We start from the raw sequence: 27782 nt of genomic DNA on the forward strand, positions 1-27782 counted from the left end.
GAACTTAGAGAGTTTACTTTAAATAGAATTTAGAAACAGGTTAGTAGATGTCACCACACACTTCCTCAGAGTGACACAGCAGTAAAACTAAGGTCTAAAAACAATATATTTCGATGCCCACGGTGGAAAGAATGCAAAACATTTACTGTGTAGTTTTGCTCATAGCACCAAACAAACTCCTCGCCGTAAATGAAACTGAGGAACTGAATGTTTGATGATAACTTTATCTAATAAACAGCCCCCAGTGGCACAGCGGTATGTCTGCGGACTCACACCGCTAAAAACCGGGTTTCGATACCTGTGGTGAGCAGAGCACAGGTAGCCCATTGTGTAGCTTAGTGCTTCATTCCAAACAACCAAGTGCCTAATAAATAATAAAGTATCAAGAATACTAAGTAAAACAACTAATAGCATTACAATTTGATAATGTACTAAACTAATTGATCCAGCATGGCCAGGTGGTTAAGGCACACGACTCGTAATCTCAGGGTCGCAAGTTCAAATCCCCGTCACACCAAACATGCTCGTCCTTTCATCCGCTGGGGCGTTGTAACTGGCGTCAATCCCACTATTCGTTTTCTGAATTAATAGGCTGGAGGAAAGACAGCTAATCAGTACCACCCGCTGTCAGCTCGTGAGCTGCTCTAACCAAATAATGGTTTATTTATTCTGGAGCAAATTCACATTCGATTTCTTTTTTTAGGAGAATCCTGTATTCTGTAAAATCTTTAAGCTCACAAGCAGTAGCAAGGTTGTTTGTTGTTAAGCACGAAGCTACATAAATGAGTCATCTGTGTTGTGCCCATCGCGAGTGTCTAAAACCAATTTTTAACTTTATAAGCCTCTTAAAGACGAAATCTTATATTGTTCAACCCATTCCATTAAATTTAAAGAGTTATGAGAAGTAAGTATTGTAGTATAACTTATTTCAGTATTTCTATTAAGAGGTTAACCAGCTGTAACTTTGAAGCTGAAAGCGACTGTTTAATTACAAAAATTCAAGAGACATTCATTTCTTGAGATGTACTTACATTTTAGTCGCTACATACTTCTGTCGGGGTTTCGAATCCTGTCACACCAAACATGCTTGCCCTTTCAGCCGTGGGAGCTTTATAATGTGACAGTCAATTCCACTCTTCGTTGGCAAAAGATGAGCCCAAGAGTTGGCGGTGGGTGATGATGACTATCTGCTTTCACTTTAGTCTTACACTGCTAAATTATAGAGGACTAACGCAGATAGCCCTCGTGTAGCTTCGAGCGAAATTCAAAAACAAACAAACAATGACCGACACAGAAAATATAAATATTCGTCCTCTATTGTTCCTTTTGAGCTGATATTAGCAGAAAATCTACACGTTTGTATCAACATGCATCAGTTCTTTTTTGGATTTTTTTTTGCGAAGTTCACAAAATAATAGTATAAGATTGTCTTGGTATTAATTTCGACCCACACCTACCGGTTAAAACAAGAAAACCATCTACCAGTTTGAAAATGTATTAACATATCACAGAAAGTACTTTTATTTATTCTGGTTTGAAAGTTAATAATCCCAATGTACTGTAGCAAATTAGGCAAGCACTTCTCTTATTCAGCGAATATAAACACTTTTTTTACGTATAATTAAATTTATCAAATGCCCTTGAATTATAAGAGAGCAGTCACAGATACGATCATTTATCGAACTCATGATCAAAGTAGCAAATCAAGCTACATGACAAACAAAGCAATAAATAATTTAGTCTTAAATCTTATAAAAGCACTAACAGTTAATAACGAGGTTAAGCATATGTCATGATAGCATCTTTTATTGCCTTCTTTAAATATTACCGACTTATAAATAACAGTGGTTAATATACCGCGGACGAAATGTTTTAGCGGTGCAAGCCCTTCTTATAGAGTCAAATGAATTAAGACTTTTATATGTACAGCCAATAAATAATTTGTGTAAATGAACCTTTAATGTCCTTTCAGCAATAGATGTTTCCAGTATGTTTGATGGAGAAATAACTTCATTGACATAAGAAACAAACATTATGGCCATTATGCTGCCTTGTGTTTCAGTTTATGGTTCTATTTAAAGGATAATAAAATCCAGGCATAGTCTTGAATCATTTTATAAAAAATATGCCTTCATTCGACGCTTGAGTTTACCTTGTATTTTTTTTTAGAAAAGTCTCGTAGATAAAGGTTGAAAATTTAATTGGCATTCAGGTGGTGTACAATGTTAGAATGGATCACTTGTATATATGTAACAACACAAAATAGGTGTAATTCTAAAAACCTATGAGTGAAACAAAATATACTACATCTGCCGTATACAGTGCCCACAAGGTCTTAAGCCCTAAACTAGGGATCATCAGGCTGGCTAGGATAGCTATACATTGTCTGATCAGCAATCGCTATCGTGCAAACTAGATTTGGTAAGTGAAGTTAAATTATTAAAAGTTTTATCTAAGTGATTTACGATTAAACATCAGGGTAAAGGTTAATAACGCAATATTATACTTTCTTTTTAACACCACTTATTTATTACTAGCATTATATTTATTTGAATGAATTTTACTGTTGAGCCAGCAAACATATCTTCTTGCTTATAAAGATGGTCAAGTCAACATAGCATTAACTAGATAAAACTACAAGATGGCGAAACAAAGAGCAACATGTAATAATAAGTCACACACCTATCTTCTGTTTGAAATCATGGGCGTCCGCAGTCATTGCCACCGGAGCATGAGAAACATAATTCTTTTGTTATTCATTAATCATATGTATATGAATTTCTTTATTCACTTCACAGTTACACGCTACTTTCCTCATCCCTTGGAAACATTTCTTCGGAAATGTACGTTTGAAAATCGTAAATCACTGCTTCTGTTAGTAGAAGTTAGCTCATTGACTTCGTTATTATAACTTGCACTTAACAGTAATTGTAAATAAGATAAATGTACTTACTGATTGATCAATATAAACTGGATTCAGTTTTTCATTCTGATAGAGGATAACAGGCACTGTTGTTGTTACATTCTTTATACTTCGTCTATAATCTTTCTTTTAAAATATCAGTACAGTTCGAGAAAAATCTCTAAACTTCCTTCATTTGTAGGTTTCAAGAAATGACAGACTTCTTCCTCTGATTATAAAGTTGCGAGGCATCCACCAAGATATCCTGTATGAGAAGTTTCTCGTTGGTTAGTATTGTGGCACATCATTCCTCGTGTGCCACGATCTTGCTGAACGAGCAACAGTAGAACGGTTCGCTTCCTACCCCTGGGGTTTATATAATATCTCTTGAGAAAACTAAACAAACAAGGTTCTTAAATTCATTTTTAAAGAGTTTCCAGTCTGTTTGTTGTGTTTTTTTCATGTCAAATCTCTATAATTTATTTGAAGAGATTTTGGTAGAAACGTAAGAAACTAGACTTCTATTAGTATAAACTATTTAATAAACTCTTATTTCACTCAGTTTGGAAAACAATAAATGGTAATTCAGATTCATTGATTTTAATATACGGATATCCCGATGACCTAATTAATAAAAAAAATAATAATAATTAATATATATGAAGCATACATATATGTATGTACATTAGATAAAATTAGACAGAAAATGCAAATTCAGTTCGTAGTAAAGTGGATTATTTAGATTCAGACGTACAAAAACTTGTTTGGTTGATAGCAATGTTGTGAGTAAACATCTAACTTACGAACATCTTTCTTCTTTCATCAACAGGTGGTTATCATTGGACGAAGATTGTTTGCATTGTTAGCTTAATATATGAATTTAGTACAGACTTGAATTTCCTAAGCTGGCGGAACCTTATGAGACGGTACTTGGTTTACGACCGAAAATGTCGTTGATAGAGAAGTTATTAAACGGATTAAACGCTGCATTTTACTTGTAATAACTGAGAACGTAAAACAGCTACATTCGATTCGCTATTTTTGTTACGAAGATGTTTTTTTGTTTCGCCCTAGGCGGAAAATTTACTTTATTCAGAAATTTAATATAAACGCAAGAATATTAAGGCGTGCGTCTCGTAATCTGAGGGTCGCGGGTTCGCATCCCGGTCGCATCAAACATGCTCGCCCTTTCAGCCGTGGGGTCGTTATAATGTGACGGTCAATCCCACTATTCGTTGGTAAAAGAGTAGCCCAAGAGTTGGCGGTGGGTGGTGATGACTAGCTGCCTTCCCTCTCGTCTTACACTGTTAAATTAGGGACGGCTAGCACAGATAACCCTCGAGTAGCTTTGTGCGAAATTCAAAAACAAAACAAACAAGAATATTACTGTTAACTAAATTTCGCAGATTTGCAAGAGATAACGTTTTATTGTAATTATAAATATGCATAAATTTCAATAAAATAATATTTATTCTGCTTTATTTGACAGAATTAGAAAATCTTACCATAAATAATATTTTTTGTATTTTTAAAGCATATTATAACTTGTTTCATTTATAAGCGTTATTTTATTTGAAACTGTTTTATTCATAGTAACTTAAATATGCCCCGTTATTTTCGCGCACGTGTATTATAGTAATTAATGATGTAATTTCGTATACGTTTTTACGAATGAAAGTATAATCCTAACCTAATTCTGGAATGGCCAGGTGGTTAGGGCACTGGACTCTGAGGGTTGCGGGTTCGAATTCTTCTCTTCCCACCCCTTTATATTGTACAGTCAGTCCCACTATTTGCTGGTGAGTGGTGATAACTAGCTGCCTTCCTTCTAGTCTTACAATTCTAAATTAAGGACAGGTAGCCCTCATGTACCTTTGCGTAAAATTCATAAAACAAGCAAACGAATTCTGGTAATGGTGAAAGTTAGCTAAGTTATTAAATAAAAGGTAGCCCCCCAGTGGCTCAGCGGTATGTCTGTGGACTTACAACGGTAAAAACCGGGTTTCGATACCCGTTGTGGGCGGAGCACGAAAAGCCCATTGTGTAACTTGGTGTTCAATTCAAAACAACAAATAAAATGTAGAGTAAATTTTTGTTTACTTCAACGAAAAGTATTATTTCACACTATCATTTAAGGTTGTTTTTTAAATGATGTTGACTGGAATGGTAACTTTAAAAATAGCTTGGATTTTATAACCTATTTCATCAATACTTTTTATACTTTTCTCTTTACCTTCTCAACAGCAGTTTTTGTTCTGTAACTGATTCGAGGCAACAAATGGTATAGTTTAAACATGGAACATTGTAGACTGTTTTATCTATTCACTTGTGTTATACATGCTATAACCACCCACATCTCGCTCTCCTAATTTCTAATATTCTTATTTGAACTTGCGAATTTGAGGTTAAGACTGATAGACGGTGTATCCCCACCGCAATGTGGGTCCAACTTTCTCAGTCACTTCCAAAACTTAGGAATCATTTTATAATCCCACGTTGCAGCTTGTACCCTATGATCTTTTTTTTTTTTAAAGTGAGGAGTATTTTGTTTAATATTAATGTGTTTTGTTTTGGCTCAAAAATTTATGGTTATAATATAATTAATCAGAGGTTGGGATTTACTGTTTTTAACGCAGTCCTTTCTCATGATTTTGTTTACTTATTTAACTTCTTTTAAATGTAATAATTTATTTTCATTAATATATATATATATATAATGTACTCCAGATGTCTAGCTTACAATTTGATATTAATTATTCTGTCTTAAGTAAACAACGTTTTTGTATTAATAGCCTGAATATTTGTTTTAAGTCATATACCAACATCCATCAACTTTCCCATTTAAAATCTAGATATTTTTACACTTGATCTTAAGGCGTCTCCACTTCAATATTTCTAATATCAAACACACTTTTTCTTAATGTTAATTCTAACACATCAGTGTTTGTGTGTATATATATCAAGACAGTATCTACTTGTATAAATTTATGATTAACTGTTTCAAATTATCATTCGTAGAACTGAAAAATGTACCTGCCAATTTTAAACTTTGTGTTCTCATAGGTTTTTTAGACCGTTACGATCGGTAACTTACCTTCTGTGGTCGTTAACCTGAAGTTCTTCCAGGAACACAAAGCTGTAGACATTCTTTTTCTATGTTTTATGATGGATTAATGGTATGTTGTTAAACTTTGACACAATTTGCACGATATCTATTCCTACTTAAGTAACTTTTTATTTTAAGTTCAGTTTTTTTCAAATCAATGTTGTTGAAAATTAAAGTGAAAAAGATAAGTCTCTTAATTTAGCATTAGAATGTCGATCTTTCTCACGTTTCAACATGCGTTTTTATCTCCAAGTAAACAGACAAAAATCTTTAACGAGTGATGCTACTGGTGGAGAAAAAGATGAGCTGAGAGGTCATACTAGGAATCTGTGGGCATTTCTTTGTGATACAAATATTATTTTTACTGAAAGTCTCGCGTTATGTTGATGATACCTGAAGCTGGCTTTCCATTTGTTTTCAATATGTTGTATATATATCTGTGCATCAGCTGAACTATCCTGCTGACGCGCTTACAACTTACAGTTGTTATTACTTGTAGTCCGTCAAGAGACCACTACAGAATATGTACAGTACTCTGCAGAAGTGTTAGGATAAAGTCAAATATTAGATTTCAGAGTACTTTCAAATATCAAGTGAAGTATCGACATTTTATTCATCTCTATATTTACTACAACAGAATATCAGTGGAAGTTCAGCCACCAGTTAATATTTTGTGTCCCCTTTTGCTTTAATAACTGCAGACAGTCTTTCAGACAATGGCGCAACACATATAATCAAAATGTTCTTTGGAATTTTACTACAAATGTTTTTAATACACTCCCATAAAGTTTTTTTTTTTGAGTAACTTTTGATTTGGCAAGTTCTATCTCTGTTCAGATAGGTTGAGATCGGAGCCACTGCATCATTTGAATGACTCCAGCAGCTTCTTTTCTTAGCTAAGTAATTTTTACATGTGTTAGATAAATGTTTGTGATCAATATCTTCTTGTTAGTACAATCTGTTACTTATAAAAATACAAACCACTTGGTATACTTCTCTGTCATTTGGTCCATGGTCGTTTATCTCATGTTTGAGATCAGTAGCAGTCTTCCTTCTGTCCCGAAGGCTACATGAACGCAGATACTTAGCATCAGTATCATTAAGATTAAGTGTTCTGCCTCTTCCTTTCTTCCTTTCCTATTTTCAGACTTACATTTCTTAGTCTCACGGTCTGGGGTGTACTTGATAGTGCTTGAAGAGCATTTCAAGTCTGAAGAAATTTGTCAGAGAGTCCGGCCCTCCAGTTGCACAACGGTATGTCTGCAGACTTAAAACTTTACAAATCGAGTTTCGATACCCGTGGTTGGCAGAGTACACATAGCCCATTGTGTAGCTATGTGCTTAACTCTAAACAAACTACCAAAATCGGAAAGTGCAACCAGCGTCATGTAAAGGTTTTAATTGAAATCTCTGCTCTCGTCGTAATTCCATACGTTTTTGGACCCTGGAATGACAATAAAACTTAATATATAATGGTAAACACTGTTTTTATCAAGATTTATGTGTAAAGTTCTATTAAGTGAACTTCTAGCATATACCGATACCATATGCCAGCTCCTTGCTTGCTTCTTTCTATATACTTAAGACACTACATGAGAAAACATGACAGTTATTTGATCATTGTGTATAACAATAGTATCCTAACCAACTATTTTTTTTTATCATATTCATTGCTTACCACGTATTTTACTCAAATATAGCTTTACAGACCGCCTGGGATACAACAAACACAAATTTGTGAAACGATGGTTATAATAAAAATAGTGGGTTAGAATACTAATATTATACACGCTTCTAACTCTTGGAAATCCCTAAGGGACCAGCTTAAGAATTTAGTGTTTAAATATGTAACAGGCGTAAAATAATGTATTATGACAACCAGACTTAAAACTATTTTGTGATTCTTTTTTAACCCTTCTCCAACACAGCTTGTATTTTACTGTCTGTTACTTACCCACTGGTCAAATTCTTATTCACTTGGTTATTTCAATCATAGTTATACGTGGACCTTTCTTCTAACAGATAAAACCACAAAATAGAGATTGGTTTACCTAAACGTTGCGCCCTAGGCTCATTGTCAACTAACACCTTACGTTAACAGTTAAAGATCCATAAGTTGCTGATGAAGTTGGGATTCTTCTTTACCACTTGGAGTCCAATAATAAAAGTAAAACGTTTCACTGAGAAGTAAGTGTACGGTCATCCAGTAACTGTACACTTCACAGATTTGCTAAAGTTCGTTTAGTTTCTTTTAAAAATCGTATTCGCACATTCTGGTTCGTGGTTATCATTAGTACAAGTACAATATCTGGCTGAAGCTTAAAAGGTTGTTTTTGCTGTTATTATTTTAGATACCATTTTAAAGTATTTTAGCTCTCGTACTTTTGGTTACTTTCTCCCACAGTGTCTGTCAATGTAGGTATTATCTCATTATTTATCAATGCATGATGCGGCTTTTGTTGTTTGACATCTGAAAAGGCCGGAATAAGCCTCAGCGGAAATTATAATGAAACATTAAGACCCAGGATAGGTAGTTGGGTAAATATTTTCGTGTAGATTGCGAAGTTCACTCTCTTTTGTACCATATGGATGACATACGTCCGAGCAAGACTGTTCACGGTTTGACCAGTACGAACATAAAACATGTCATTATTATTTGCAACAACCAACATTTTTTTTGTATTGTTCACTTACTGCAATAGGGTATACTTAATTCAGTTTTGTTCACAAATCTCACATTTATATAATTATATAATACTTATGAAAATATCCACGGATACGGTTCTCGCAAAGTTTTTAGTATATTACGCAACTAAAAAACACTCTTTTCTTCCATAAATAGAAATACTTCTACATAACATTTTAATATTTTAATTAACGACAAGGTTAAGATAATAGTATTCTTTAATCTGGTTCAATAATGTATAAACACATTGTACGTTCTAAAGTTGTTCACTTTATCTGTGTCAAGAATGACATCGTTTAAGATTGTCTTAATATCTACACTGAACAGTCCACACCAGCGATGACTCACAGGAGGTTACTCTCATTGCCAAATATCCTCTCAAGAAGATGTCGATTCTTTTAACGCCATAATTTTTTGTTGTTGCACACAGTAAAATGATTAATTTTTTCCACCTTCAGCACGTCGTACGTCTTAAATATGGTTTGGTTTGATTTGAATTTCGCTCAAAGCTACTCGAGGGCTATCTGCGCTAGCCGTTCCTAATTTAACAGTGTAAGACTAGAAGGGAAGGCAGCTGGTCATCACCAACCACCGCCAACTCTTGGGCTACTCTTTAACCAACGAATAGTGGGATTGACCGTCACTTTATAATGCCCCCACGGCTTAAAGGGCGAGCATGTTTGGTGTGACGGAGATTCGAACCCACGACCATCACGAGTCGAACGCCTTAACCCATTTGGCCATGCTGGGCCATTGTCAGTAAACGGAAACTGTCAAGCATTTCTATTTAAAGGAATTATTCTGCAATTTATTATTTTGTATATATTTTTTCCAAACACTGTATCTTCCCAAATTATTATGGATATAATACAGCTCGTATGTATGTGGAGCTATGTAAGTGAAGAAAACTACTGAAGTTTAAGTTCCTACGGTAGAGACATTTCGGCACTTGCTTTTTAAACATAAATATACGTTATCTCTTTCTTTTGGCCAGACATGGCCAGGTGGTTTATGCTCTCGGCTCGTAATCCGAGGGTCGCGGGTACGAATTCCTGTCACACCAAACATGATCGCCCTTTCAGCTGCGGGGGCGTTGTAACTTGGCGTCAATTCCACTATTCGTTGGCAAAAAAAGTAGCCCAAGAGTTGGCGGTGGGTGGTGATGACTAGCTGCCTTCCCTTCTAGTCTTACACTGTTAAATTAGGGACGGCTAACGCATATAGCCTTCGCGTAGCTTTGCGCGAAATTCATAACAAACCAAAACTAAACTATTTATTTTTCTTCATATCTTCACTAATATTGAACAGACTAGACGTCGTGTATATTGATATGGTAAAGGTATGTATGAAACTGTACTTGAGGTATTTTGATGATGAAGGCAGTGTTCTGTTAATCGTATCATATTTCTTCACATAAGCAAAGCGTGAAAGCGACTGTTGGCAATCTATTAATCAGCCGGGAACCGCGCGGTAAGTTCAGTTGTAGCTTTCCTTTTGGGACTTAAAAAAAACTGCTTAAGAAAAAACTCTGTAAAAGAAATGACTATTGAAATATATCTTGTTTTGTATATTTGTAAAGCATTTTTCGTTATTAGTTTTTTATGTTTTATTGTTCACTATCTCCCCCCCCTTCAGAATAATTAGACAACTTGCCATCGTTGCACGTAAAATGACTTATCTTATTGTGCAACGTGAATATCTAGAAATACGAAAAAAAAATATAGTCCTCAGAAAGATTAATTACAAATTATTTGGTTTTACAAAATAAAAAATATAGTGAAAATACACTGAGGTATGCAACTGTCTGTTACCAATGTCACTTTTATAAAAAAAATGGAAAAAACATTCAAAAAGGGAATTTGTTGATAGTTGATAGAATGTGAACATAAAGTAAAAAAATGAAATAAAAAAACATACTTTAACAGCAAAGTTCTTTCTTTCACAGAATGCAGAGGGAAATCATGTGGCTTTATAATTCTATTCGTGAAGCAAAAAAAAATAGATAACTGTCATCGAACAAGACTATTGAATACGATAACCAATGAACGATCACACAGATAAGCGACAAAACTTGGCTATTAACAGTACTTGCACTTACCTGCCTTTCCTTTGACTGCGAGTATTATTTTATATTCATTACAATAATAGAAAATCGAATATTTACAAAAATAACTCTTAGAATAAGTTGGTCATGAAATCAATTTATGAATAAAGTTATTATGCGTGATTATACTTTGCATAAAAATAATTAGTACACACTTGTAAAGAAAATTAAACAAACGTTAAAAACTCTGAGCACCTCTATTTTAACTCTAATATGCCTTTACCTGTTTCTGAAGATTCTGTTTACTGTGTGATTAATAAATGATCCAGCTGTTGCTTCAATGTGAAAACATCTCTCATTCTTCAGAGAAAAGACAACATATAATGCGAAAACAATACTTCTGTCCGTGTGTCCCCGATAATTATTATATTTTCCAAACTTTTCATCCATTTATTTAAAATACTTATAAGAAATATTTGCCAGAGAATATTGAGGTAAGTTAGTTGAATGATCCCTGCAAGGAAGTCACGATTCTAATCCCTCATCCATTAAGGATATTAGATGGTTAGGTAAAATTCCCGAAAACGATTACTTTTATAAAAAGAAGTATATCATTGTTAAGCTACTTGTGAAAGCAAATATGACAATAACAACCTCTCTACTATTCAGGTGTTGTAACACAAGATAAACGACTAAGACGGACACGCCCAGCTTTATTTATGTTGGACTTTTAAAATATAATATTAGAAGAAGAGCGAAGCAAACATAAAACTCACAAAACAGTCTACTGTTTGAACAACCCAGTTATTAACAGCTATAGAGAAAAAAGATTAGCTATCACAGCAACACTGTTATTAGTACTAAATTTTCTGGTGAAGTATGTTATTTTTATGTCGTCAAAAAAAAACCTTTATTGTGATGTTTACAACTTCTATGTGCATTTGATATTTTTAGTTTTAGGACTAATAGTACAAACATAAGCCATTGTCACAGATAAAAGGAGGTTACAGGATTTGGTGGAAGGCATGTTATGTAATAAGTGGAGACGAGACAAATACCAGGCGAACAAAATCGTCTAAAGAAATAAAACAAACGGAAGTAGAGAAACGAACAATTAAACAAAATAAAAGAAGTCAATGAACTGTGATAAAGGTAATTTAAGGTTTAAATAAAACAAGACTAAACTTTTATACGTCGGCACGGAAAAAGGATCAGGTCTCTTGGGCCTCAACACTAGAACCAACAAAAAACTAGCCCCAGAAGTATCGATATTTATTATACCTAACCAATCACAAAGAGTAAAAATAATTTATATCAGATATGCATCTCCATGAAACAACCTTGATGGTTTCCACAGCCAACAGACCAAACAAAAGACAAATAAAGTCTCTATTCAAAGTCACTATAACGACGACACAGTCATATTTGCGAAAACGAATAATAGCAAAACCATGGGTGAAGTTGCAGGTTTACCATGGGTGAAGTTGCAGGTTTATGATATATAACTACTGGAAATTATAGTTTATGACAACAACATATCAAATGCATCAGTACTTGGCATCTTGATGTACAAAAAATATTCCTGAGAAGCTATATCGCTTGGGTCAAGCGAGGGCTGTTTCTAGTTTATTTCACCTTGCATGATATCATGAATATAGATTAAACATCCTTTGAGAATAAAACAAAACAAGGACTCGTGGGAAAATACATAAGGACTTTTGGGAATATTACCCATTCTTGCAGTTTAGATATGTGTTTTGGAGCACATTGTTTAAAGATATGTTAATGTGTGGTGTTTAAAAATCAAATACTATCAGTACAAATTTATTTCTATACTTGATTGAAATCGCTCTTATTAACTTGATATTTTAACAACACTAAATGGGAAAGGTTTTAAAATTATTCGTAATTTATGGGAAATTAATTTTTCATCTTATTTCTTTAATTATTCAGAATTTATTACCTTCTTATCTGAACACCTTCAATCATAACGCAAGATGGGAAAGAGGGCAGTGATACAAAACGTTTAAATCAGTGTTTCCCAACTCAAATAGAGGTCCGGCATGGCCAGGTGGGTTAAAGCGTTCGACTCCCCATCACACCAAACATGCTCGCCCTTTCAGCCGTGGGGACGGTTAATCCCACTATTCGTTAATAAAAGAGTAGCCCAAAAGTTGGCGGTGGGTGGTGATAACTAGCTGCTAAATTAGGGACGGCTAGCGCAGATAGCCGTCGTGTAGCTTTGCGCTAAATTCAAAAAACAAACCCAACTCAAAGCTACTGCTTCCCGGTAATATTAGTTACTCTAACGATTGTTATGGTTCTCTAAGTATTTAACTCACTAAAACGTTCTCATATGACACTTCGTTCCGCCAGTCGCATTAATTGTAAAGATAAAAAAAGCAATTTATTTGTTTTTTAAAATTCTAGAGAAATAATCGTGCAACATTTCGGGATTACTTCCCAGCGGTTGGGAAACACTCGTAAGTTACTTAATATGCATATAATTTCACTAAACATTTCCATTCGTATAAAGGAAATAAAAATATTGAAGAGAATATTTTAGAGATTTCAGGAACATGAGATTGAATTACTCTGTCGTTGATCATTTGATTATTTCGAACCAACTTCATTTCTCCTTCAGAGTTTTTGAACTGTTTCAACAATTAAATTCGTGAACTGCTGGTTTATAAATCACCTATTTGATCCAACATTACTCGTAATCTTAGTAATATATAGTATAAGGTAAGACTGATCAGTTGTGTCACATGAGGTAGAAACAAGAGGTTATATAGGAGGAGATAAAACTCAGTATATATATTAAGCCAAAATCCTTGGGTATGCATATCAAATGTTTTCGATTCTTGCACATGAAGTGGTTGTTAGAATAAACGAATATTAATGTTTTGATTAATTAAGTATAAATGTTTTTGTTAGTATATATATATATATATATTTTGAAACCTAGTATGGTAAAATGTAACAAAGTTTCTATAAAATCGACTAGAATGCTTATTTGAATGTTAAAAATAAAAGTCAAATTTCAGTTAACAACATTGCTTTTTATCAGACCACATTCACATAAATTATACTTTAAAATTACTCTATACCAGAAACTGCTCCTCTATCATGCAGTTTTATTTATTTTGATAGCTAGCAAAAGCTATTTGAGCAAGTCACGGCCTTAAGCTGTTTGATGAAACGTTCTACGGGCCTAAAGACTATATGAAGTTAATAAGTTAAATGTGATAGGACGGTCTTCGCTGATGACCCCAGATAACCTACAGAATAAACACTCCTCCTCTCTGGTTAAAATAACTTGTAGTCCGATGATCATCGATGGGAAAGGATTCGACAACCACCTGAGAAATAGAAGACGATGTCCGAGAAAACCTATACTTATTGTAAATAGTTTCACCCTCAATTAAAACTCTAAGCATGTCACGGTTAGATCTTTTGTGTGTGCGCGGATCTGTAGACGTTCAGTACGATCTTTGTTAAAAGAGTGAACTTGTCTAATGATCTAATGATTGATACACTAGTAATTTAGAAAGACAGAAAACGATATCATTTATTACGTCAGTGTATTCTAGGGTAGAAGGGAAACCAGGTATTTGTAAATAACAACTCGTAGCCTGAAGGCTTACTGTCTAAAATTTGTTCACAAACATTATCAAAAATTTGCAACGTTTTATATTTTATTATCCTGTTTATCATAAAATAAACCATTAAATGTTGAATACAACCAGAAAGCAACTGTGTTAGTTCTTGATAACATAAGGCAGTAAAAAATATAATGCGTTTCAGAAGCTATGTAAGTATTGGTAATGATGTAACGATGTATCCTTTTCTTTTCATTCACCGTAAATTAAAGAGCCCACGGTTTTCATCTAGTCGCTGTAAGATTGCGCTTCACACTTTAGGGTGGTAGACGCTTTATAAGAGTTACAATCAAATTGCACTATTCGATTACAGTAGCTTAAGAGTTTACGTTGGGTGTTTTTAACTAATTGACTTCTCCCTAATGAATCATTTCAAAATTAGGATCAGCTCGCGCAGATAGTCTTGTGATTTGTTCTGATGTCCAAAACAAATTTTCAGAGTAAGTAAGTGAGTGAGTAAATTTTGGTTAAGAATCAGAGAGACAAATTCTCTGCAAATCCACTTCTGTATATTTGTTCCAACTTTTATACTTGGTGAATACCGTGATATAATACACCGTCTCTCTATTACCTTAAACTTTCGACAACTAAGTACTTACATCAATAATCTCTTATTCGGGCGGGTAAGCACATGTCTGACTATAAATATTAATTTAAAGAAAGAAGATTTACAGTAGTGCGAGCTACTATATAAGTACGTAAAGAAAAACTGATTCTTACTAGGATATACAATAATTAAAAATATCTTACTTAATAACATATTTCATAATTATATATATGTACTAACTGGAGTGCCCGTCCCCTGGAAGAGAGTTATATAAGTTCGTGATTAATGAAATGTTATCTTAGGACATGAAAAGTTACTTTTCTTGCATGTAATTGTAAAATTCAATACTTGCGGAAGGCTATGAACCGAAGTATAGCAAGCAAACAAATTCAGGAATATTTCTAAAAAATTCTCGTATGGCTCAAAATAAAAACGATTGAAAGCTAAGCTCTCGGAATTTATTTAGTTTATTATTATTCAAAGGACAATTAATATCCTTCTTAATGTTTCACAAATATTCTAATTAACTTCGAGTTGTTTGAAAAATACAATTTATTTCGATTGTGCAGTTTCTACACCATATTAGGCTTACGTTATTTGCTCTACTTAACAGGTATAGTGTGAAAAAATATGCTAGATAGTAAATCAGTAGGCCTATTTTTTAACTCTTAAGAAACTGATGTTAGAGGAGAGGGCATAATGAAACGGGCCCGGTATGGCCAAGCGCGATAAGGCGTGTGACTCGTAATCCGAGGATCGCGGGTTCGCATCCCCGTCGCGCCAAACATGCTCGCCTTTTCAGCCGTGGGGGCGTTATAATGTGACGGTCAATCCCACTGTTCGTTGGTAAAAGAGTAGCCCAGGAGTTGGCGGTGAGTGGTGATGACTAGCTGCCTTCCCTCTAATCTTACACTGCAAAATTAGGGACGGCTAGCACAGATAGCCCTCGAGTAGCTTCGTGCGAAATTAACAAAAATAATGAAACGACAGTGTTAGGCTGATTACTGTAAAGCAAACGAACCAACTCCACCGTCTTCAACATCTATTATTTAGAAAGACGAGAAGCATCTGGTTTACTTTGTTAAACGTTTAAATTTTTTGTTTCCAATGGCGGAAGTTACAACTGCAGATATTCTATTGAATTTTTTATACGTATTCTAATTATTTTTTTTAAGAATTGTTACATATTATAATTTATCTCACACTAGTTTCCGGCTTATTATGTTACGTACGTTGCGTATTATAATTTCCAACAGCCGGAAATCTTAATTCGAATTTAGAAAGTAATTAAATGTTAATATGTATCTAGTTTGTTTAGAATTTCGCGCAAAGCTACACGAGGGCTATCTGCGCTAGCCGTTCCTAATTTAGCAGTGTAAGACTAGAGGGAAGGCAGCTATTCATCACTAACCACCGCTAACTCTTGGGCCACGCTTTTACCAACGAATAGTGAGATTAACCGTCACTTATAACGCCCCTACGGCTGAAAAGGCGAGCATGTTAGGTGTGACGAAGATTCGAACCTGCGGTCCTTAGATTACGAGACGAGTACTTTAACCACCTGACCATGCCATGTATCAAATTTATTATATTTCCCGACAAGATTGATACATACAATTTTCTTTCTTCACACAAATATACTTTAATATACAAATAATAATACAATTGATATTAAAGGTTATTACAAATAGTTATTACAAATATTGGTTTATATGCAATACTTTTACAAACAATACTGAATCTTCCTGTTCTAAAACTGAATAGTTTATCAATGGTCCAGGTCCACGACGAGCAAATTAATTCTGAATGGATGTTGTTACATCTCGCCCAAGCTTACGCTGTCTTTTCTTGACTGGCCTCACACCGGTTACAAGCTGACGTTTTACCAATGAAAATATTTAATGTCCTTGTAGAAATACTATCGTCCGAGTAAATTCTCTGAAGTTGAATGGTTCGTAATGTTTGAAATCTATAAATGTTCCTTGTGGGATTCTGTGAGTTTCCTATTAATAAACGTTAATCACAATTATAGGTTCCAAGGCTTATAGTATACTGACTGCAGCTGACCAATAATAATAATTGTCTCTCAGCACGTCGGTTGTATATACCTATCAGGCGATATTTTCGAATTTTTAACAATATTCGAAAATACGCTAGTGTCTTCGTAAAACAAATATTATTATTCTTGGTATCGAGAATCTTCTACAAATTTAGAAGGCAGGTGGGACCTGCGCAATACAAATCCAGCAATATACGTCAGGTGCATCAAACTGAAACAAACGTACGTATTAAAATTACCATGAACAGTTTGTTTTGGAATTTCGCACAAAGCTACTCGAGGGCTATCTGTGCTAGCCGTCCCCAATTTAGTAGTGTAAGACTAGAGGGAAGGCAGCTAGTCATCACCACCCACCGCCAACTCTTGGGCTACTCTTTTACCAACGAATAGTGGGATTGACCGTAACATTATAACGCCCCCACGGCTGGGAGGGCGAGCATGTTTGTCGCGACTCGGGCGCGAACCCGCGACCCTCAGATTACGAAGCGCACGCCTTAACGCGCTAGGCCATGCCAGGCCCCCATGTAACAGTAAATCCGTTACAGAATATAGTAGTTAACTTTAATTTGTTTTCCTTAGCTTGTAAAATTAAATACCAGGTAATTAATGCAATGATGAGCAGATTTGTCCTCCATTTCTTTATATTATAAGTCCAATTCCCTCTTATCTACTCTGGAAACTTAAAATAAAATAATATATATATGTACACAATAATAATAATAAGTAGCTTAATAAAGTAAAAGAAAATAAATTAATTAATAACCATACAACGTATAAAATACAGCAGTAAGGTACTGCTAAAAAGTTGCGTCCCTGTGTTCAATTATTCGAAATTAAGGACTGCGCCCTGTGTCAGGAATCCAACATTGGAGAGAGGCAAACGTGGCCAATGTTAAAAACTGCTCTAGCATATAACGATAACAATACAAGTATTCTGCTCTTGACTAACATCTTTGTAAGCAGGATGTAATCAGTTGTAAACTTGCTATAATCCCTGCTTAAGGTTAAGGTTACGTACCACATTGGTCATTCAAGGGTACTTGTATACATGCTTGCCCAAGATTTTACGTCGTATCTTCCCTGGAGTGTAAATCATTCCCATGAGTAAGGGCATTGCAGAGATTTGTAAATGTCAGTAGGTTAAGCACCAAACTCCCTTAAGAAATAAAAAGGGTCTGACTTCAAAGTAGAGTACAGACACAATACTGTTTGTCATCTTTTAGTAAAGAAGCACTTTCCTTCTGGTATAATGGCCAGTAAACTTCAAGTTTGGAAATACAGGCCAGTCAGCGACTGTTATACTGCAAGTTTTAAATAAAACACGTTAGTTTTGTGTCTTAATAAATTAATTTTTCTTTATTGCTGTCAGGTTTTGTCTGGCTAATTTTTTATAGTTGGTGTCTATGACTCATTGGTGACAAATTTCAATAAACGGACAGCACACAATCTACTTGTTTGAAAATACTATATTTAAAACAAATCAAATGTATATACAAAAAATATCGTTACACTATTGGTTATCACAGTTCTATCCAGAATTTTAAATCAATGTTTCTTTTTTGCCAAAGTCCAAACAGTTGGGTTCATTTGCTTTAAAACATCATTTAACAATACAAATTATTCTACTAAATCTCTGTTATTACAATACAAGCTGCGAAACTCACTTGAGAAATTGCAACTTATGGCTCTTTATGGTTTATTTGTTTGTTTTGAATTTTGCGCAAAGCTACACGAGGGCTATCTGCGCTAGCCGTCCCTAATTCAGCAGTGTAAGACTAGAGGGAAAGGCAGCTAGTCATCACCATCCATCACCAACTCTTGGGCAAATCTTTTACCAACGAATAGCGGGGCTGACCGCCACATTATAACGCCCCGACAACTCAAAGGGCGAGCATGTTTGGTGTGACGGGGATTCGAACCCGCGGCCCTCAGCTTACTAGTCGAGTGCCTTAACACCTAACCATGCAATGTCTCAGATATCTCTGAATCCGGCATTAATTTGATAGATTTTCTGTTCTAATGTTTTAATATTTTTGCATTCGTTTTCCTTGGTTAGTGATTTGTGTTTGTTTTCCACTTCATTATTCATTCGGTCGTTTTGTTGCTCTTGGTTACACCTTCCTCTGTGGTAAAATAAATACACTTGAACACCGACTTCATAACACCGAACTACTGAATTCAAAACAAAGAAATCATCTCACATTATAATAGCCAGGCAACTAGGTGTGGAAGACACTAAACTAAAAATGTTTTAAGAACCGCCAATTAATCAAACCTCCAGACGTCACAATGTCGTAGAACTGCTAGACTTCAGTGAACACAAGACTCAGTTCGAGACCTTTCGCACGGCTGCTTCCATAGATAATAACATATTTACAAAAACTACGAAGGAAAACACAACACTTACAGAATATTTTCACATGTCCCATCTAATTTGGAAAGGGATGGTGATAGAAAATAGATAAAACGATTACGCCATTTTATATGTAAATTTTTGTTATAAGGTTAACTAATACATGGTTTATGATGTGCCCTTGATTTTTCTTTTTCACATTTCAAACATCCTACATATTTAATACGTTCTTGATTTCATAGGTTAATCTTGTCTTATTCGTACAGAACTTACATGACAGTTCTATTGACTAACAGCAATTATCTGGGATTAGGTCAAGCCGGTGAGAGCCTTGCAATGTGATGGCCTTGAGTGAGAAGCGAATTACAGACTATTGTGATGAACGTAAGAATTTTACATAAAAAACAATAAAAAAATAAAAAAATATTTTAATAGAGTTTCTCAGTGAAATAAATACATGTTTAAGGTAACAATGCAAACAAACTAAGACTGAAAAGTGAAAACTACAGCTTTAATTAATCTCCGGGTTTAATCATGTTGATAATACGCTTTTACAGAACTATTACAATGATCAAACTGTTCTCATCTATCTTTAAATTAAGCTACTGTGCGTATGGCCTATCGTCTAGATTATTATCTCTGTGGATTCTAATTTGTTTCAGGTTTATATAATATAAATAGATAATAACCATATTGGAAAACAAAATTTAAACTTATATTTAATTAGTTATACTTATTAAATATTATGCAGAAAGACTAGTGTTATTTCCTGAACTTGCATACGGCAATGTACCAATATGATGCATTTTATGGAGAACAGAATTTATTTGAAGTAAAAGATACAATATCATTAATTTATGTAACAATATAGTTTGGTTTAGTTTACTAGTTAAACCCATTGTTCATTTCTGCTGCTGCTTACTAGTTTTGGGTGGATACGTTATTTTTATGATTTTCAGTTATTTTTTACACTAAATAGCAACGTTCTAATGTATCCACACGTCATTATAAGATAATAATACATTACAATTACAATTTTTAACATTAATTTAACTACAACTTAATCTAAAGTATCTTGTAACAATTGAATACAATATAAGTTTAAGCTTTCTAATTTTTTTGCTTTAATATATTCGTCTTCCATACATTTCAAAGAACGTTTCAAGCATTAATATTTATAGAATCTTTTTTAATGCCCTAAAATAATTTTCAAATACTTTGTAAAGATCTTTGATGAGACATTCTAAACGGGTAATGTTAATAACTAGGGTACGTTGTGAACTGTGCATTCCTTTCTATTACTGAAAATTAATGAATTACGTACCTAATGAGGATACATAATTAACTAGTACTTGATCGATGTCATACTCACATACTTTTCTCCAGTTATCTGAGACAAATACAGATATGCAAACAGTGGAAGTTAAGAGGAAGCGTTAACTATTTAATCTTAAAAAATAAAAATAAAAATTAGTTTTTGATAAGTGTTATAGGTTAACCCTTTAGAGCAATATTTAGACACGTCAGGCAATCCAAACGTATTAAAACATATTTTTATCGTTTTTGCTCCTTGACAAGTGCTTTCTTTACGGTCTTCAAATAGGAGACAGTAATTCTGCCTTATTAATTCAGTTGTAGTGTATTAAAAATTTAAATTTGGGGTTTTAGTATGTAAGAAGTATGCTTTGCAACAGTATTGTCAAGCCTAACAAATAAGCTAATTTATGGTATGTATAACTGTATAATTATGCGCATTATAATTTAACAGCTATCCTGAATAGGGGTATTTAGTTACAATTTATTTAGAAAATTGTAGTAGCCTTAAATGTTTTTGTTTGTTTTTCAATTCTGTATATTTTTCATGTATTTACATCATAATGTAATTGAACCGAATAACATGAAAGGAAAAATCCGTTGTAAAATAGGCCATTTAATCTACAAGACTAAAATTCAACTTTCCTTACACCACGATACCATTACCAACTATACTTTTTGTATTACGTCTGACTACCGTTCGGTTCTAAACGAGGAGGTCCTAGGTAAGTCATCAATCATACTGAAGATACACATCAAATATCTTACCACCACACCCTTAGCACAATAATACTTCAAACTAAAACCGCTGCTATGGTAACATTCGAGAGTCTCGCGTGCAGTGACATTTTATATCACGCGATTCCATTCGGTCATTACTAATATGGTTACACCCTCTTACGTGGAGTACAATATTGTCAAAGAATTATTGATTACAAACTGTCATTCTGGCGCTGTAGTCGTAATAAAACGTACACTTAGTGTTTGTGCACACTTCAACAACCTTCATTTGAGAAATTTCGATGAAAGTGATTTTTTTTCACTCTCCGTGCTTTCGCTAATTCACATTCAAGACTCACGGAAGAGATACTAAAAAATACGTAAGAACCGGACAACCAGTTTTTCTTTATTTGGTAGTCTTGGTAACTAATAAAGAACAGTAAAAATGAGGAGAATAAAGAGAAAAAATTGTAAAGCATTTTTTTCCGTTTAACAGAAAAAAAAAAAACTTCCATTCATTCAAAACATCTGTTACAAATATAGGCACTGGCGTGTTTTATAAAATATGAAGTTCCTGAGAAGAGAAAGGTACATATTGAAGAAGTTTTGTTTTTTTCCTTATTAACATACTGGTGGATGATAATACTCATTATATGTATTTATATATTTGTGTATGTTTGTTCATCACACAACCTTTTGTCCTAGTTCGTTAACTAGTTTCCTAAGTATTTGAATAACGTAGGGTTTGTACAAGAAATTTCTTAATTTTGTAAGAAATTGTGATGAAAACATTATTTTTTTGCCTTTTTTTTAGTTCAGAATGAAAGAGATAAAGGTAGAAGTCGTGCCTTTCTTGTCTGTTCATGTTACGCTGGATCTATTTTATAACCGGTTCACATACATATGCGCGCAGATAGCCTTCGTGTAGCTTTGCGCGATATTCAAAAAGAAAACAAACAAACAATACATATGCATGTATATACCATTGAGACATGCATTTTTACAGAAAGGGAATCAGATATTGCATATTCCCCCCCCCCTCCAAATGCATGAATGATTACAATAAGCTGTCAGTTCGGTTGCTTTAAAACGTATACAAATTTAAATGGAGAAACCAAACTTAAACTAGCATAATAAAATGTCTTGTTTTATTTTAGAGAACAATGACAGTTAGTGGATATGTAAGAAGTCAAGAGTGTGCAGCTACATTACATTGATAATAAATGAGTGTACTACATATAATCACCATAATGTGTATCGTGTTTTCTCTCATCAATTTTGAATATGAAGAAATTTAAAGCCTATTATATCATTCGACTCATTATTGGCGACTTCGGTACATAAACCACATTTCGGCAAAGTAAAAAAAAAAATGAGGTACTTATTTTATATTCTAGCTTTTCGATATTAGTAATTTAAGTTATTAATTTGTACAAAACTATAGACTTGGTATTTTGACATCATAGACATCTAATTTTAAACAGTGCTGCACTTAACATACCACATGACTAACTAAAATCTATGTTTAGGTGTGTTATTTTAATATTCATTTTCAAAGTATGATATTAGCACATATCTAACATTAAAGTTTGAATTATAATCTACAGTTTGATTTCAAACGTATTGACATGAACTCATAAAAATTTAGTTCAGTAAAATTTTGAATGCAAGTTAGCAACCGTGATAGCATGGCCTTTGACCCGTGACCTGTTGCAAAGGAATTAATAACCTATGATATATATTATTTTGTTCTTTATGTGTTGATATAACAATTAAAAAGCTTAAGTGAGACATGTTGCATGTTAAGTGAATCCGTCGCAAACAATGAAATACATTAACGAGAATCCTAGAAAATATGTAATGCACTTGATTTATATGTTTTAGGTATAAATAATCGATTAAAATAACTCGATTCAAATAAGATCGTTCAAAGTTATTAATAGAATGCATGAATGAAATACCATTTTAGTGAAAAACAGAAATTGTCTCGAAGAGAAGTATCACATCCTGATGACATATCTTATTTAATCAGTAGTACGAAATTACGGACGGCTATACCTGAAACTTAGTGATTCCACATTTAGCCGTTTAGACCATAAAGGTCGAATTTTGCAATATCAAGTACTGTCGGTAAGTGAAAGTGTAATAACTTTAATTGTATTTTTTATTGTTGTTGTTAAAGCCAAAGGCGAATTGATCTTCTAATACAGGGTTGGCAACTCCATGGATAACACAGTTGTGGCCAGCTCGAGTTTAGGAATCAACTTTTCCATCATTTATTTTTTATCGCAAATTTGGTAATCAGCAACTACACTGCCTCACGTCATTGATAATGTCGTGCGCTTCATCACTGCCACAGACTTCGCCCATTTTGTAACGTCAGTCTGATTATTATGTTTGTTATCGAGTGTGCGTTGTTTTGCATGCGCTTGCAAACATTTTTATTGTGCAATTTTCAAGTGTTTAAATACAGTTTGTCTTTAATCCCATAATATGGATAAGTGGATAATTTGAAAGAATCCAGATGATGGTAAACACTCAGAAAATAAAGATAATTTAATTTGTTTCTGTCACAACAGACGGTGCTCCCGCCATGACTGGGGCGAAATTAAGATTTGTTTCTCTTTTGAAGCAGCATTTAATTGAAAATAATGTGAAGTCCACGCTGCCATCTTTCCATTGCATTTTACATCAGGAAAATTTATGTGTTCAGATGTCTGAAACTGATGAATTGAAAAACTTGATGGACATTGTTGTAAAAATTGTGAATTGTGTTAGAAGTGGAAGGTCTGTCATCCATCGACAGTTTGTTGAGTCTTTGAAGAAAAACAGTGACTGTACTTTTAATGATCTTAGTGATTTTGCAAATGTAAGATGGTTAAATAGAAGAAAAGTCTTGGAAAGATTTACTTCTGTATTTCATCAAATAACAGAGTATCTTATTGAAAAAGATAAGATTGAAAATTTCCTTAGAATTGAATCATTGTCATGGTAGTGTGATTTGCACTTTCTGTGCGACATGATGGCTCACTTGAATAATTTCAATAAGAAGCTTTAGGAAAGAGGTAAAATAATAAGCGAGCAATCACAGTCTATTCATGAATTTCAATTAAAGCTAAGCCTCATTGCGAAATAATTATAAAAGAATGATTTGACATTTTGCAAAGTTGAATAGTTTTCTAGGAAATAACAAGGACTATGATTTCTCTGATGCTAAAGATGATCTCTATGTAAACTGGATCAAAAATCTATCTCATAAATTTGAATCACGTTTCTCCGAGTTTAAAATTTTGAAATTGATATTTGAATTTTTACATGATCCATTTCAATTTGATTTAGGAAATTTCAGTAAGTAAATTATATATTTTTTTGTCTTTGGATAGGTGTGGATTTGAAAACGAGATGCTAACCTGCAAAGTGTTAGTTATCACCATTAGATTCCATCTAGGAACATAGGGCCGCAATCGCTTGCGGATTCTTCAACAAGTATTTAAGTGACTAGGTTGTTAGCCCACTGCACCGAGCCGTCCCTAATTTAGCAGTGTAAGACTACAGGGAAGGCAGCTAGTCATCACCACCCACCGCCAACTCTTGGGGTACTCTTTTACCAACGAATAGTGGGATTGACCGCCACATTATAACGCCCCCACGGCTGCATGTTTGGCGCGAACCCGCAACCCTCGGATTACGAGTCGCACGCCTTACGCGCTAGCCCATGCCAGGCCGAAACTTGCAAAGTGTAAAACACATAAAAGGTAAACAAAAATGTTCTATCAGAGAGATGTGGCTCGCCTTTCTGATAAATGAAAGTCTTCCAAATTTAAAGATAGCAATTTTAAAATTATTTTCCATGTTTGGATCCACATGGGTGTGTGAGTCAACATTTTTTATGTTAGATTTTCTCAAATCAACATGCGAATCTCGGCTTATTGACATAAATTTAGAGGCAGAACTAAGATGCTCATTGAGTATAGATATTAAGCCAACATTTCACGAAACTTGTTGATAAAAACCCCATCAATTTTCACATTGAAGGTTAGATGAAATGCAATTATTTTGATAAAATTTTTCAATTGTTTTTTGTATTTAGTAATGCGTGGCCAACGTTATTTTAATTAGTTGCAGTTGTGGTCACTATGAAAAATACGTTGCCCATCCCTGATCTGAGATCTTGAGAAATTATCTTTTACAAAGTCTCACCACTTTATAGGCACAGTCATATCTTGTTGTTGAGCTTTGCATTTCGGAAATGACGAACCAGATCCATGCAAAACCTGGTTCGGCAAAGCCAGATGGTTAAGACACTCGACTCGTATTCTCAGGGTCGCAGGTTCGAATCTCCGTCACACCAAACACGCTTGCCCTTTCACTCTAGGGGACTTTATAATGTGACGGTCAATCCCACTATTCATTTGTAAAAGAATTGGCGGTGGGAGGTGATGACTAGCTGCCTTCCCTCTAGTCTTACACTACTAAATTAGAGATGTCTGGCACAGATAGCTCTCGAGTAGCTTTATGCGAAATTCAAAAAACAAACAAACAAAGCTTGCTGCTGTGCGAATTTTCTGCCTTCTTGGAGAACGTTGCATGTATTGTTTTTCTGGCTTTATATCGTTGAACAACCTCACTTAGAAATTAAAATCCAGTTTTAGATTTCCCGCGGTATAGATAATGTAGGTAGCCGAGTGTGTAGAAACAAAACCACACTAAAAATACACTGAAAAACATTTTATTCATAGCAATTAAAATAATGTTTCTTAACAAAGCACATAAATAACAGTCAATATTTATTAATGTTTATTGGAATGCAGAAAGATGGAGCATTTATTAAATCATGCTTAAAGTCATTAGTTTTCAGAGTATAAGATAGTTATAAAATATCTTCTATTTTACGAAATAAAGTATTGTAGGTAGATATCTATTGCCCTTTGAAGACTCCCTAATAGCTCGGTGTGAGTATAAGGGCTTATTAAATAAAATAATGGCTTTCGATATCTTCTGTGGGCAGCGCACACATAGCCTATTATGTTGCCTTGTGCTTTAAAAAAACAAACAAAAATCTTTTGAAAAATATTGCACTGTATATTTTCAATCTTTTGGAGAAAAAATTAGTATCTTTTTAAAATAAACTTTATCTGTCAAAAGCAGTTTTGACTTAGGGAAGGCAGCTAGTCATCACTACCCACCGCCAACTCTTGGGCTACTCTTTTACCAACGAATAGCTTACGCCCCACGGCTGAAAGGGCGAGCACGTTTAGGGCTATCTGTGCTAGCCATGTCCCTAATTTAGCAGTGTAAGAGTCTCTAATTTTGAACTATTAACCACCAGTTTGTTTATTTGCTTGTTATTTTTTAATTTTGCGCAGCTAGTCATCATTACCCACTGTCAACTCCTGGGCTACTTATTTACCAACGAGTAGTGGAATTAACCATCACATTATAACGCCCCCACGGCTGAAAGGGCGAGCTTGTTTGGTGTTACGAGGATTCCAACCCGCGAACCCTCAGATTACTAGTCGAGCGCCCAAAGCACCTGGCCATGCCAGACCATTGACCACCAGAGGGTACACAGTAAGTTATAACGCACCCACAGCTTAAAGTGGGAGAAGGTTCATTTTCTAGTTTCGCACGGTTTGGTTTGTTTTAGATTTCGCGCAAAGCTACACAAGAGCCGTCCCTAATTTAGCAGTGTAAGACTAGAGGGAAGGCAGCTAATCATTACCACCTACCGTCAACTCTTTTACCAACGAATAGTGGGATTGACCGTCACATTATAACGCCCACATGGCTGAAAGGGCGAGCATGTTTGGCGCGACGGGGATACGAACCTACGACCCTCAGATTACGAGTCGCACGCCTTAACACGCTTGGCCATGCTGGGCCCTGCAAGCTTTGAAGTCGCACTCTATTTCAGAATAAAGCCCTCGAAAGACTGTCCCATGACCCCTTCCCCCTCCCCACCCCCCAAAAAACTAACTAAAAAAATAACGTAGTAAATTTGAGCATGTGTAACTACTATTATCACTAACAAGATAGATAATGCACAAGGAGTTAATTTTGATAAATGCTCACCTACTAGACGAACACAGACTTCTAGTCTCATCCGTTTCCTTGAGGAAATTGGTCAGCTGAACTTAATCGTGGCAATTTCATTCAACAGGAAACAATACACGCACGTCAGATACTTGATGTAGCTCGTTTGTGCTGCTGAAACGTGGTCTTAGAAGTTGACTCTACGTACAGAGAAGTGCGGAGAATTTGTTAAGATATATAGTCTAAGGTCGACTCTATGTACAGAGAAGTGTGGAGAATTTGTTAGGATGTATGGTCTAAGGTCGACTCTTCATACGGAGAAGTGTGGAAATATTTAAGAGGTATGGTCCAAGTTT

Source organism: Tachypleus tridentatus, chromosome 6 (genome assembly GCF_004210375.1).
Source record: "Tachypleus tridentatus isolate NWPU-2018 chromosome 6, ASM421037v1, whole genome shotgun sequence".
NCBI classification, from domain to species: domain Eukaryota; kingdom Metazoa; phylum Arthropoda; class Merostomata; order Xiphosura; family Limulidae; genus Tachypleus; species Tachypleus tridentatus.